The sequence below is a fragment of the Caretta caretta genome, chromosome 1, assembly GCF_965140235.1.
Source record: "Caretta caretta isolate rCarCar2 chromosome 1, rCarCar1.hap1, whole genome shotgun sequence".
NCBI classification, from domain to species: Eukaryota; Metazoa; Chordata; order Testudines; family Cheloniidae; genus Caretta; species Caretta caretta.
The window spans coordinates 39,697,872-39,713,083 of NC_134206.1; positions in this window are offsets into that span (position 1 = coordinate 39,697,872).

Consider the following 15,212-nt stretch of genomic DNA (forward strand, 5'->3'; position numbering starts at 1 on the left):
GAGAGGGAGCCCATGAGCCACAAAGCAAGGGAGGGGAAACACTGAAGGAAGAGGGTGAGCTCCTGTCAGGGGGATGGGGGGGAAGGGAGATGGAGAGCAAGCCGGGCAGTTGGAGTGAGGCTGAGGGGAACAGACTGTGAGGGAAAGGAGCGAATGGCCAGTCAGCACAGGGGAGAGAATGTTCAGAATGAAAACTGGAAACCAGCCTGAGGCCACCATCAGTGTCCAACAGAGCCTGCTGAGGCTGGTTCTATGTTTACCCTGTTGGCTGGAGAGTTTCTCTGGCCCTGGAGATGGCTTTATCCTGGCTTTACCTTTTCTTCCCCAAACCCACATGCCTTGGGGATTTGGGGCTCTGCATGGGGTCCTAGTGTCCCTGGAGAGGAGAAGTGTTACTCCCTGTACAGTTCTGGGAGGCATGGCATGTGGGAGGTGACATCAATTGTGCCTGATCTTTCCCGCTTGCCCTCAGTGCTGCAGGATCTGTTGAGGCTGCTTCTGGAAAAACAGACAGACTTGAGAGGAAGAGAATAACAATTAAGAACAAGCAGATAGCTCCATCTCTGGCTGTAGGTCAGACCCCTTTCTTATCCAGACCTCTTAGGCATCCATTTAGAAATTAGCATTAGTTGTAGTGGACGTTCTTTAGATGTGTTGGTGACCCAGCAACAGTTATAAATAGTTGAAAAGTTTTAAATTCAAACAAAATGTGCAGGATTACTGTGTAAAGTGTAGTCTTTCTATTTAAATCCATAATGATTACCTGTTTTTTGAATCCACAACTATAAGAGAATGTTGTAAAGTTTCTGGGCCAGATCCTCCACAGGCTTGCAACATGTGCAGTCACTTACGCCTGTGAAAAGTGTGTGCAAAATGTTACCCCAGGTGTGAGTAGGAAATGCTAACGGTGTAACATTTTACACCCACTTTGTACATCCAGGATGCAAGGCCATGGAGAAGCAGGCCCTCTGTAAGCACAAGTCTGGTCTATCCATCCAGCTTATCAAGAGGAAAGACAGAAGAGAATGGGAAGAAAACTCAGGAAACAAGGGTGAAAAGAAAACAATGGAAATAAGTGAAGTGCACTCACAAAGATTTGGAACAAAATCTGGTCACACAAATCCCCAATTGTTTATACTATTAACTGTTTTAGCATAGTGAGGAGAAACACTGTGACTCAGGTCACATAGAAGTCCGCATTAGCCATTACTGTAATTGAATTTTAAAGATTTAGCCTTGTACCTTAATAACAATTAGGTAATGAGTCTTTCCCTCCAAAATTCCCCCTTCTTTGCTTACCATAAATTTGATATGGCTGGTATGTCTGTTTTCATCAGTAGATAAATTCTCCCCTACTACAGCATCCAGCTACTGGAAGCTAAGCTTTTCAGGATTTGTAAAGTGATTAGGATCTGGAAGGCAAGGTGCTGTTTCTTTTCAGAATTAGGCCTCTTCTCATGGGAAACATTATGAAGAATGGCAAGAATAAGACTGGTTTCAGAGTAACAGCCGTGTTAGTCTGTATTCGCAAAAAGAAAAGGAGTACTTGTGGCACCTTAGAGACTAACCAATTTATTTGAGCATGAGCTTTCGTGAGCTACAGCTCACTTCATCGGATGCATACTGTGGAAACTGCAGCAGACTTTATATACACACAGAGAATATGAAACAATACCTCCTCCCACCCCACTGTCCTGCTGGTAATAGCTTATCTAAAGTGATCATCAAGTTGGGCCATTTCCAGCACAAATCCAGGTTTTCTCACCCTCCACCCCCCCCACACAAATTCACTCTCCTGCTGGTGATAGCCCATCCAAAGTGACAACTCTCTACACAATGTGCATGATAATCAAGTTGGGCCATTTCCTGCACAAATCCAGGTTCTCTCACCCCCTGACCCCCCTCCCAAAAACCACACACACAAACTCACTCTCCTGCCGGTAATAGCTCATCCGAACTGACCACTCTCCAAGTTTAAATCCAAGTTAAACCAGAACATCTGGGGTGGGGGGGTAGGAAAAAACAAGGGGAAATAGGCTACCTTGCATAATGACTTAGCCACTCCCAGTCTCTATTCAAGCCTAAATTAATAGTATCCAATTTGCAAATGAATTCCAATTCAGCAGTTTCTCGCTGGAGTCTGGATTTGAAGTTTTTTTGTTTTAAGATAGCGACCTTCATGTCTGTGATTGCGTGACCAGAGAGATTGAAGTGTTCTCCGACTGGTTTATGAATGTTATAATTCTTGACATCTGATTTGTGTCCATTTATTCTTTTACGTAGAGACTGTCCAGTTTGACCAATGTAAATGGCAGAGGGGCATTGCTGGCACATGATGGCATATATCACATTGGTGGATGTGCAGGTGAATGAGCCTCTGATAGTGTGGCTGATGTTATTAGGCCCTGTGATGGTGTCCCCTGAATAGATATGTGGGCACAGTTGGCAACGGGCTTTGTTGCAAGGATAAGTTCCTGGGTTAGAATAAGACTGAAGCATAGCGATCAACAATTACATAAATTTTATACAAGAAGACAGTCAATGGCACGTGAGTTAAGGGTGCACAGGTGCAAAAGTACTCCCTTCTCAAAAGGTGTACAACTGGAACTACAATGGGGAGGTACAGATTTCATAGGGATGGTACCTGGTACAGAATAAATATGTGGTTAGAATTTTAGACAGATAAGGCCCAGTCCTGCACCACTGAAGTAATGACAGTTTTGCTGTTTATTTTAATGGTGCAGAATGAGGCCCATAAAGAATAACTTGATTTCAAGTTAGGAGAATAAAGGACATTTCCTTTTCATAGGCATTATCCCCTCTAAAGTTCATGCACCATCTAAATTCTTACCACACATCCTGATCGGAGAGTTACAGTGTCCATCACCACATTTAGTCACTGAAAATACACTAATGACCACATCCTACTCCCCCTGGGCCTTACTGACTTTAATGGGCTTTGCATCAAGCTCTACAGTCACATTCATGGTTCCACTGAAGTCACTGGGACTACATATGCACAGAGTCTCTAGAATAATAGAAATGTAGGGCTGGAAAGGACCTTGAGAGGTCCCTTTGTCCATCCTCCTGCTCTGAGGCAGGACTCAGTAAACCTAGACCATCCCTGACAGGTGATTGTCTAGCCTGTTCTTAAAAACCCCCAATGGCAGGGATTCTACAACCTCCCTTTCAAACCTATTTCAGTATTTAGGTTTCCTAGTAGTTAGCAAGTTTACTAATATCTAACCTAAATCTCCCTTGCTGCAGATTCAGCCCATTCCTTCTTGTCCTACTGTCAGTGGATATGGAGAACAATTGCTCACCATCCAATTTAAAACAGCCCTTAATATATTGAAAGACTGATATCAGGTCCCCCCTTCAATCTTCTTTCCTTAAGACTAAACATGAGCATTTTTTAAACTTTTCTTTATAGATCAGGTTTTCTAAATCCTTTATAATTTTTGTTGCTATCTTCTGGACTCTCTCCAATCTGTCCACGCGTTTCTGGCTACACTTGCACGTTATACCGCAATAAAGCCATGCAGAGCGCTCTACCTCACTCCCAGTCCACACTGGCAAGGCACGTAGAGCGCTTTGACTCCCTGGCTAGAGTGCTTCTAGTACTCCACCTCCCCAAGAGGGATAACGTCTGATGCATATTGGGTGAGACTCTGCAGCGTCAGTGTGAACGAGGAGTTACGTTACTGTGCTCTGATTGACCTCCGGAAACATCCCATAAATCCCCTTAAATCAAGTGGCCACTCTTCTCATTGTTGTGAAATCAGCTGCAGGAATTCGGAAGGGCCCTTTCAAAGCTCCATTTCTGACAGCCGGCTGCTTATCTGGTCCGAGAAAAAACAAACAGTTACTGTTTGCTTTGAGTGGGGGGGGGGCGTGTCTGAACTTACAAGACAGCGTGCTGACACACTCTCAGCACCCAAAAAACCCACTCTTTCTCCCCCCACATACACACAACACACTCCACGCTACCCCCTCCCCATTTGAAAAGCATGTTGCAGCCACTTGAATGCTGGGATAGCTGCCCATAATGCACCGCTCCTAATGCAGCTGCAAGTGCCACAAATGTGGCCATGCCAGTGCGCTTGCAGCTGTCAGTGTGGACAGACTGGAGCGCTTTCCCTAGTGCGCTCTCCAAAGGCTGGTTTAACCCAAAGCGCTCTACATCTGCTAATGTAGCCAAGCCCTTAAAGTGTGACACCCAAAACTGGACACAACACTCAGCTGAGGTCTCAGCATTGCCAAGTAGAGCAGAACAATTTACCTCCTTTGTCTTTCATATGACACTCCTGTTAATACACTCCAGAATGACATTTCCTTTTTTCACAACTGCTTCACATTGTTGACTCATATCCAATTTGTGATCCATTATAACCCCCCAGATCCTTTTCAGCAGTACTACTTCAGAGCCAGTTATTCCCAATTTTGTAGTTGTGCATTGGCTTTTTCATTCCTAAGTGTAGTATTTTGCACTTGTCTTTATTACATTTCATCTTGTTGACCTCAGATCAATTCTCCAATTTATCAAGGTCATTTTGAATTCTAATTCTGCCCTCAAAAGTGCTTGCAACCCCTGCTAGCTTAGTATCATCTGCACATTTCATAAGTATACCCTCTATTCCATCATCCAAGTCATTCATGAAAATATTAAATAGTACCAGACCTCTGGGAGGCTTCACTTTGGAAGTGAACCATTGATAACTATTCTGAGTGTGGTTTTTTCAACCAGCTGTGCACCCACCTTATGGTGATTTAATCTACATTAGAACCTCAGAGTGACAGACACCTCAGAAACAGTGCGTCCCTCTCCCAGCAGGGGAAGGGGAGGTAAAAACAGTGCATCCCCCTTCTGGCAGGGGAGAGGGGTGAAAGCAGTGCAGAGCCCAGCGCTGCTCCTGATCTGCTGGCTGGCTTCGGCTGCGTTGGGGTGGGCAGCCCCAGAGTCTTGCTGTAAGCGGCTGCCCCACGTGTGGAGGTGTAGAGGTTGGGGACAAGCTGCCCAGATGTGCCTACTTTTAAGATGCAATACAGGCACAGTACAGTGGTTGGGGGTGTTTTTTGGGTCTCTCTGCTGCCTGATTGATTACTTCCAGTTTCACTTGGTGTCCAGTTGACCAGTCAGTCCATAGCTCTGCTGTTCGTATCTTTGAGGTTCTACTGTAAAACACATTTCCCTAGTTTGTTTAAGAGAATGTCAAGTGGGATTCTGTCAAAAGCCTTACTAAAAGCAAGATATACCATGTCTGTTGCTTCCCCCTATCCACTAGGCTAGTAATGCCGTCAAAGAAGGAAATAAGGTTGCTTTGCATGATTTGCATGTTGGCTATTACTTATCACCCTATAATCCTCTAGGTGCTTACAAATTCATTGTTTAATAGTTTGTTCCAGTATCTTTCCAGGTATTGAAGTTAGGCTGACTATAATTCCCTGGGTCCTCCTTGTTCCCCTTTTTAAAGATAGGTACTATGTTTGCCTTTCTCCAGTCCTCTGGGATCTCAGCCATCCTCCATGAATTCTTGAAGATAATCATTAAAGGTTCTGAGACTGCTTCAGCTATTTTCTTAAGTATCCTAGGATGAATATCCTCAGACTTTGCTGACTTTAATACATCTAACTCATCCAAATATTCTTGAACCTGTTCTTTCCCTATTCTGGCTTGGCATTCCTTACCCCTTGTTGTTAATATTAATTGTGCTAAGCATCTGATCACAAATAACCTTTTTAGTGAAGACTGAAGCAAAATAGGCATTAAACACCTCAGCCTTTTTGGTGTCATCTGTTATTAGCTCTCCTTCCCTGCTAAGTACATCAGAGACAAATGGAATTACTAGTATGCACACACTTAAAAACAGTAGGATTCCTTGAAGAGTTTTTGTTATTTTTCTTTCTTTAAATTCACTTCTCCATTTGCTCCAGGCACACATTCAGTAAAAACAGTTACAAATCTTACAAAATAGACCATTGAAAAATTATAAGAGATTACAAGATGAGTTATAACTTAATCCCTTGGCCCCTCAATGTTTTTGCACTAGGAAAATGAGATCATTAGTCAAAGGATAATCAGTTTTCCAGATGTGTGAGCGATACTGGGTGGGTTTAGGGGGGGGCAGGGGCGTTCTTTACTTATTGATGTTTCTTAGCTCTATCAATTTGCCCTTCAGGGTTTCAGCAAGTAATAAGATATACATGTGGAGATATGTTTATTTTATTAACATTTTAGTGATACATGTTACTAAATTTTAGGAATATAATTATCATATTTAATCTATAACCATGTTTCTAAGAGTAGAGAAGGAATCACTATAAAGGTTGGTCTAATAAGGAAGACATTCTGAGCAATTGTATTTAAAAATGTGTATGTTTTATAGTTGAGTGTGGATGAGGAATCTGATTGGTTCATGATTCATTTAATGTTTTTAAAAGCGAATGAATTCAAAGTATTTTCACAGTGTTTTGTGTCCCAGAGGTCCTGTTAGTACTTAATATGGTCGTCTTATTTGCTGGACCAGACCTAAAGAAATAAGTGATATATCACAAGTGAAGGAATGCTGAATGACATAAACAAAGTGTTATCAGGAAAATTTGGCCAGTGTTACTTGTCTAATAAATTATTTTTTGGCAAATGTTTTGTAAACATGAAGTTTAATGTCTTAAACCTACATATTTTCTTTCTTATGATACAATTTTATGACTGCACCTCTTGAATAAACCCTACTGATTGTCACCAACAAATGTTTAGCTGTACTTTCTCAACACAGAAAGTTAAGGCCCCACCTGGGTGAAAGAGTAGGGAAACATGGAGTACTTTTCATAGACTAGGGTGGTTTGTGTTTCAATGCAAAAATGAGTGAATCTAAAAACAAAGCAACATGAATGCCTGCAATTTTCAAGTATGCCTCATTTTATGGGACCTCACTCATTTTAGTCCCAAAAATACACTGCACACAAATTTTTTGTCCCTTCTTTTTGACAATTGTTTACATCATAAGTAAAGGGTCATGCAACTGAGGTTATAGAAATACACTAAAGGACTCAAGATCTTCTGCTAAAATAAACAGCAAATAATACACAATCTCATCAGTAATGAAAGACCTGGCATCACCGAGACCTGGCTGGATGACACCCAAGTCCTGTTTGGGAGCACCTGGTCCCCCAGGATACTCAGTACATCACAGACCTAGACAGGACAAGAAGGCAGGTGGCACTGCATTCATCTTCACTGCAAACATCAAATCCAAAAGAGGTGCCTCAGGTTAGGAAACTTCATTTGAATCCCTTCATCTGGCAATAGAAACCAGAGCCAAAGCTAACCTAGGTTTAATGCTCACTTATAGACATCAGACAAAAGTATTCATAAAGGAGCTCACTGATACCTTGTCAGTGATGGTGGTGAAATACTCCAGACTTGTCATCCTCTAAGATTTCAACACTCATATCAGCAAGACCACAGACGCAAAACCCAAAAATTCATCTCCTTGCTTTCCTCCATAGGACTTTCACAAATCATCTCTTGTCCAACCCACACAGCCTGTCACACCCTGGAACTTATCATCGGCCTAGATGTCAGGATAGAGGACATCACAAGCCAGCCACAGTCTTGAACACACCATCACCTCATTAAGGCAGTAGTCAGAGAACTTCCATTGCCCAGGCTCCAACAAATTCCAAAGCTCCTAAAGGACAACAGCACCCCACCCACAGGACAAGGAGTTGAAGACCTGGTGAATCATTACTATTCAACACTGGCCTTAGCCATTGACATGCTGGCTGCCAAATTGCCCCTCCCTCCCCGTATATCAAACCTGTCCTAAGATCTCTCCATGGGCTTCTCATAGAGTATCACATCAAGTTTAAGGACTCTGTCCTTATCTTCAAAGTGCTTCATGGCCTAGGCCCAGGATATCTAAAAGATCATCTAAAGCTCTGGGACAAAAACTGTGCTCAAGAACTTCACTCCTTTGGCACAAAGGAACTCCCAAAAATAAGAGTAAAGCTCATCTGTGTGAGAGACAAAACTTTCTCCAGGGGCTGGTCTGAGACTATGGAGTGAACTTCCCCAGAAACTAAGGACCATCATAAACCTCTCCATTTTCCCCTCCAAATGCAAGGCATTTTTGACCTTGCCTTCTCTAATATAAACACAAAGTAGCATGTACATATTTATATTAGAAAAAAACACACTACCAACACTGCACATGCTTCTCCCTCCGGAGAGAGGATGAAAGAACAAACAGTGTGTTACAGATGTGTAGTCAGGTTGTTCAGTGCACTACTGGAAGGTGCTTAGATACTCCAGTGATGAGCACAGTATAAAAATCTGAATAGAATAGAAAATAATGAATCCCTCATTTTCCAGAATGAATATTTTTAAGTCCCACATGTGGGCATTGGCAAGCTGAGAGGTATGTGCAGACTTATGCAGAGGTATGTGCAGAAAAGTACAGAGCAGTGCATCACAGTCCCATTTGTCCCAAAAAAAGGGGGAAAGCACAATGTAAATATGGGCTGTGCAATAGAAATGTGGAAAAAAAATCCAAACAAAACCAACACACACAGGTCACATTTTGTGCCAGATGCCTCTGGTTTCCTTTCACGTCCTTTTTTTTTTTTTGCAGAGGTATGAGATTTTTTTCTGAAAACATGACACATTTCCAGCTAGAGCAAATTCATTTTTTAAAAAATCATAATTTTGCCCAAAGAATGTCTTCATTTTTGCTAAGAAAAACTGCTTTTGCAGGAAGCACTGGAGAAATTTTTCCTTGGACCAAAAAATGAAAATATCTTAACTTTTTTTTAAACTTGCAATGTGAAAATCAGTAGTTCTACAGTTCTTGCCAGTGCTTTCAAATACTTGAAAAACAATTTGAGGAATCCAAGTGATTCAGATATTCAGGTGACCATGTGCTATATAAATGCCTGTAAATTAAAAAAAAAAGTTTCAGTGCTGCTTTCTTTGTGGTTTTAGCCTTGTGTCTCTCATTTCAAAGACAACTCTGAGCCACAAATTATTACTACATCAAGTAACATTAGGGTTACATTTTTAATAAGCTATCCAGATTGAGGTACATAAATCGCACTGATTTTTTAAAGAAGAATTGCTGTAAGGATCTTGTTCAGTATTTGAATCAGGGACATTAATCAGTCTAGTTATCTTCTTGAATGAAACAGAGATGGCAAGTTCCAAATTCCATCTGCACGTAGTAGCTGATTTGGTCCAGAATCTGGACCTGCAAAGAAATTCCACTTGACTTTAAGAACACCAACGTCATTATAATATTCAAGAAAGGGGACAAATCTTTGTGTGGGAACTACAGAGGTATTAGCCTCCTCTCCATCACAAGATAGATTGTTGCCCAGATCCTACTAAACTGCTTCCTCCCCGTTGCCAAGAAACTCCTCCCCGAATCACAGTGTGACTTCAGGCCATCCCGACGGTCAACCAACATGATCTTCGTGGCACAACAGATTCAGGAGAGTGCAGAGAGCAACACCAGGAACTGCTCATGATATCCATCGATCTAACCAAGGCCTTTGACTCTATCAATCATGATTCCCTATGCAAGGTGCTGTGTAGATTTGGCTGTCCACAGAAATTCATTTCCACCATCAGACTATTGCATGACAGAATGACTGCCACCATTCTGTGCAACGGCTCAGAGTCTGAACCATTCATCATTCTCACTGGTGTCAAGCAGGGCTGTGTCATTGCTCCAACACTCTTCTCCATTTACCTTGCTATGATCCTGATTCTCATCCGCTAACTCCTTCCTGACGGAATCGGGATTGAGTATCATATGGATGGCCAATTCCTCAATCTCCAACGTCTCCAAACAAAATCTAAGATCACGAGAATTGGCATCACTGACCTTCAGTATGCAGATGACTGTGTCATCCTCGCACACATAGAGACTGACCTGCAAAGCACGCTAAATCTTTTTGCAGCTGCGTATCACAGCCTGGGTCTCTCTCTTGACATCAGGAAAACCAAGGTACTTTACCAGCCCTCACCTGCACAAACTACTCTTTGTACTCCACAAATCACCATCAGTGGAGAACCCCTGGAAAATGTGGACCATTTTCCATGCCAAGGCAGCCTCCTCTCCCAAACAGCCAGCATTGACATAGAAATCAAATATAGGATCTGCAATGCCAGCACATCCTTTGGAAGTCCACTCAAACAAGTCTTCAATGATAGGGATCTGCAAATAGGCACCAAGATCTTGGCTTACAAGGCAGTTGTCATCCCCACCCTTCTGTATGGGTGTGAGACATGGGTAACCTACAGACGACATCTCAAGCGGCTGAAGTGGTTCCAGCAGTGCTGCCTCAGGAGGATTCTCAGGATCAGCTGGGAAGACCGACGCGCCAACATCAGCAGTATAGAAGCACAGGTCATGAAACACCAACTCTGCTGGGCTGGCCACTGTGTACGTATGCCTGACACTTGCATCCTGAAGCAAGTACTCTTCTCTCAACTAAGTCAGGGAGGAAGGGCTCACAGAGGGCAGTGGAGGAGCTTCAAAGACATACTGAAAGTACACTGTAAAAAGGGAGGCATCAACCCTACAAACGGGGAGAACTTGGCACAGAACAGAACACAATGGCGCCACACCATACACCAAGCCACAGCTCACTTGGAGGAGAACAGACGTGCTCATGAGACAGAAAAGCGACAAAGGAGGAAAGAAAGGGCACAACAGTCCAGCCAACAACTATGTCTCCTCCAAGATCACACCTGTCACTTCTGTGGGAAAATCTGCAGGGCACGAACTGGGCTCCTCAGCCACTTAAAAACCCACCAATGAAACCCCTTGTCAGACATCATCCTCATGTCGAGGGATAGCTGAAGAAGAGTAGCCATTTCACAGGTGTCCACCCATATAGTATATGTCAGTTCTGGTCTTCATCCCAAAAACTTTTGCCTTACCAAATTCCTCTATGGCCAACCATGTCTACCAAGCTAGGTGCTCTGGAGTCCAAAGACCTTACTATAAAAGATGGAGAAAGACTGTGCTTCTAGTTGGGAGGTCAGCTCTCTACGGCATCTGCCACTCTTCTGTACTCTTATTTGGTTTGGTGTTCAAAGGCTGATTCCCCTTATTAAAGGGCCATTCCATATGACACTTTGATACTGAAACCCTATGCAATGTTTACAAAATTAACCACTAGCCCTCTGAATGGAACCCAGAAAAACAAGGTCATTTTTTTTAGGTTCAAATGTTCAGACTAACATTCAATCCTTAACTCCTGCTGTCATACCAAAGTGCGGCTGGATCAGACAGAAGCGTGTGTGTTCCAATGTACAATAGGATGTGAGTCAGATTCTGCTTACTCCCATTGGTGCCAATTTGGAGAAACTCCCTTTCACGTTAATGGATTTACTCTGGATTTGCATCAGTGTCAATGAGATCAGACTTCTCAACATACGTGCTCCAAGATCGAAGTAGCAAGATGGAAGTTAAGGACAGGATGCCTGCTCAGGATTTTAACCTTTATTTAGAATGTTCTTGATGTCATGAAAGTTTGGACTGGCTCATTGAAACCATTTTGTTTGCCCTACTATTTTGTGTTATCTACCCCAGCCTCTTCAATTCACAGTATAGCATTATGTAGTACTTTAGAGAACTAGCCTGTAGTAAATTAGGAGATGATGCAATGCTTCTCAGTGTTTACTAGCAATGTCTGCTGTCAGCAAGCATACTCTCCCTTGGAGGCATGCAGGATTTATGCGTGTACTTTATCTCCCATCAGCATCCATGGGAATAATACCCATAAATCCTTCCACACCATTAGTATACCCCGGTGCATTATCTAGATCTCAGCATGCCAAGCAGAACAATGTAGGAAAATAAAGATTAACAGTTGTGTTTTCCACTCATCTATGAAAAATTACCATAAATAACTGCCTTTTCATAACAACATAGACTATGAAGAATTTACCTGGAGGCATATACACAATTTATTTTAATTATCTTATAGATTTGATAAATCCAAATTAGTGTCACTACAGTCTCTATCAAGCTTAATTTTCTTACAGATTTCCGCAAGTCAGAAATATTATATTTGACGTTTTTACTATCTTTTGAAAGAGATGTAAAGCCAAGCTTCTGATCTTTCACAATCTTTAAGTTCCAATTGGACTTTTTTAGCAATAGTAGTAGTATCCTAGCTAAATTCCAACTGAGTATTTAAGTTCTGCCTACCTAATATTCACCCTGCAGATTCATTCATGAAGCCATCGTTCTTCAGTCTCTGTCTTGAAGTGTTGCTGTGCATTGTGCGAAGGATACCATCTCATACTTCAGAATTGCCTCCATTTCAGCGTGACAGCATGTGATCCATCCATAGTGTATAAATAATCCTTAGGGAATCATAGAACTGTAGGGCTGGAAGAGACTGAAAAAGGTCATCTAGTTCAGTCCCAGGCACTGAGGCAGGAACATGTCTACCTAGACTATTCCTGACAGGTGTTTAGAGCTTTTTAAAAACAAGTTAGACAATGACGTATTCCACCACATCTTAACTATCCTAATTTGCTGGGGAAGAGTAAATATTGCCTCACCAATCTACTAGAATTCTTCAAGGGGGTCCAGTGGATATACTATACTTAGATTTTCAGAAAGCCTTTGACAAGGTCCCTCACCAAAGGCTCTTAAGCAAAGTAAGCAGTCATGGGATAAGAGGATATGTCCTCTCATGGGTTGGTAAGTGGTTAAAAGATAGGAAACAAAGAGTAGGAATAAACGGTCAGTTTTCAGAATGGAGAGAGGTAAAAAGTGGTGTCGCCCAGGGGTCTGTACTGGGCCCAGTCCTATTCAATATATTCATAAATGATCTGGAAAAAGGGGTAGTCAGTGAGGTGGCAAAATTTTCAGATGATACAAAATTGCTCAAGATAGTTAAGTCCAAGGCAGACTGACAAGAGCTACAAAAGGATTTCTCAAAACTGGGTGACTGGGCAACAAAATGGCAGATGAAATTCAATGTTGATAAATACAAAGTAATGCACATTGGAAAACATAATCCCAACTATACATATCAAATGATGGGGTTTAAATTAGCTGTTACCACTCAAGAAAGATCTTGGAATCATTGTGAATAGTTCTCTGAAAACATCCACTCAATGTGCAGCGGCAGTCAAAAAAGCTAACAAATGTTGAGAATCATTAGGAAAGGGATAAATAATGAGGCAATATGATATTTTCTCTCTTTATATAAATCCATGCTATGCCCACATCTTGAATACTGCATGCAGATGTGGTCGTCCCGTCTCAAAAAAGATATATTGGAATTGGAAAAGGTTCAGAAAAGGGCAACAAAAATGATTAGGGGTATGGAACAGCTGCCGTATGAGGAGAGATTATGAAGACTGGGACTTTTCAGCTTGGAAAAGAAATGACTAAGAGGGGAATATGATAGAGGTCTATAAAATCCTGACTGGTATGCAGAAAGTAAATAAGGAAGTGTTATTTACTCCTTCTCATAACACAAGAAATAGGGGTCACCAAATGAAATTAATAGGGAGCAGGTTTAAAGCAAACAAAAGGAAGTATTTTTTCACACAATGCACTGACAACCTGTGGAACTCCTTGCCAGAGGATGTTGTGAAGGCCAAGTCTATAACAGGGTTAAAAAAAGAACTAGATAAGTTCATGGAGGATAGGTCCATCAATGGCTATTAGCCAGGACAGACAGGGATGGTGTCTCTAGCCTCTGTTTGCCAGAAGCTGGGAATGGGTGACAGGGGATGGATCACTTGTTGATTACCTGTTCTATTCATTCCCTCTCGGGGCACCTGGCATTGACCACTGTTGGAAGGCAGGATACTGGGCTAGATGGACGTTTGATCTGACCCAGCATGACCGTTCTTATGTTCTTATCCTTATAAAGTTTTTCCTAATATCTAATCTAAATCTCCCTTGCTGCATATTAAGCCCATTACTTTTTAACAGTTCTTAACATATTTGAAGACTGTTATGTCTCCACCCAGTTCTTTTCTGAAGACTAAACATGTCCAGTATTTTTAACCTTTCATGCTAGATCAGGTTTTCTAAACGGTTTTATCAATTTTGTTGTAATCCTCTGGACTCTCTCCAATTTGTCCACTTCTTCCTTAAAGTGTGGCATCCAGAACTAGACACAGTACTGCAGCTGCGGCCTCACTAGTGGTAAGTAGAACAGAACAAGTACCTCCCAGGCCTGACATCCAACACTCCTGTTAATACACCCCAGAATGTTATTAGCCTTTTCACAGCCGAATCACATTGTTGATTCAAATCCAATTTGTGATCCAATATAACCCCCAGATCCTTTTCAGCAGTACTACTGCCCAGCCAATTATTCCCCATTTTGTAGTTTCATTTTTTTCTCCCTAAGTGTGGTACTTTGCATTTGTCTTTACTGAATTTCATCTTGTTGATTGCAGACAGTTTTTCAATTTGTCAAGGTAATTTTAAATTGTAATCCTGTCCTCCAAAGTGCTAGCAACCCCTCCCAACTTGATGTCATCCACAAATTTTATGAGCATACTTTCTGCTCCATTATCCAAGTCATTAACAAAAATGTTGAATAGTACCAGAGCCAGGATAGACCCTTATGGGACCTCACTAGATAGGCCCTTCCACTATGATAGTGAACCTTTGATATATACTCTTCAGCCACTATTGTACCACCTTAGAGTAATTTCATCTAGACCACATTTCCCTAGTTTGCCTATCAGAATGTCATGTGGGACTGTGTCAAATGCCTTACTACAATCAAGATATATCGTGTCCATAGCTTCCCCCCTATCCACTAGGACAATAACCCTGTCAAAGAAAAATTTAGGGACATTGGCATGAAAAGCATTATTGTTATTATAGGTGATGCAGGTAGCAATGCCTAAAGTTATCATTGCCTGACACTTTGCATTATAAGACCCTGTTTTCAGTGGCTTATAACTTTGCCAAAGTTTTACCATTTTACCTAGTCTTCTATACTGGGTGTCTGCCTCAGAGTGATTTAAAAAAACACGTAATGTCAGCAGCTAAGTCATTTCCCTAGGGTTAAGGAAAATTAAGTTTTGCCTCTGTTAAAAAATTGCTTAGAACTATTTCATTGGGAATCTCTAGCACCTCTTTGCTTTAGAAAGGGCCTTGAAATTTAGGTGGGGGGGATTGGGAGTTGTCCTGGTGACAGCCATGTGCCTCTTGATG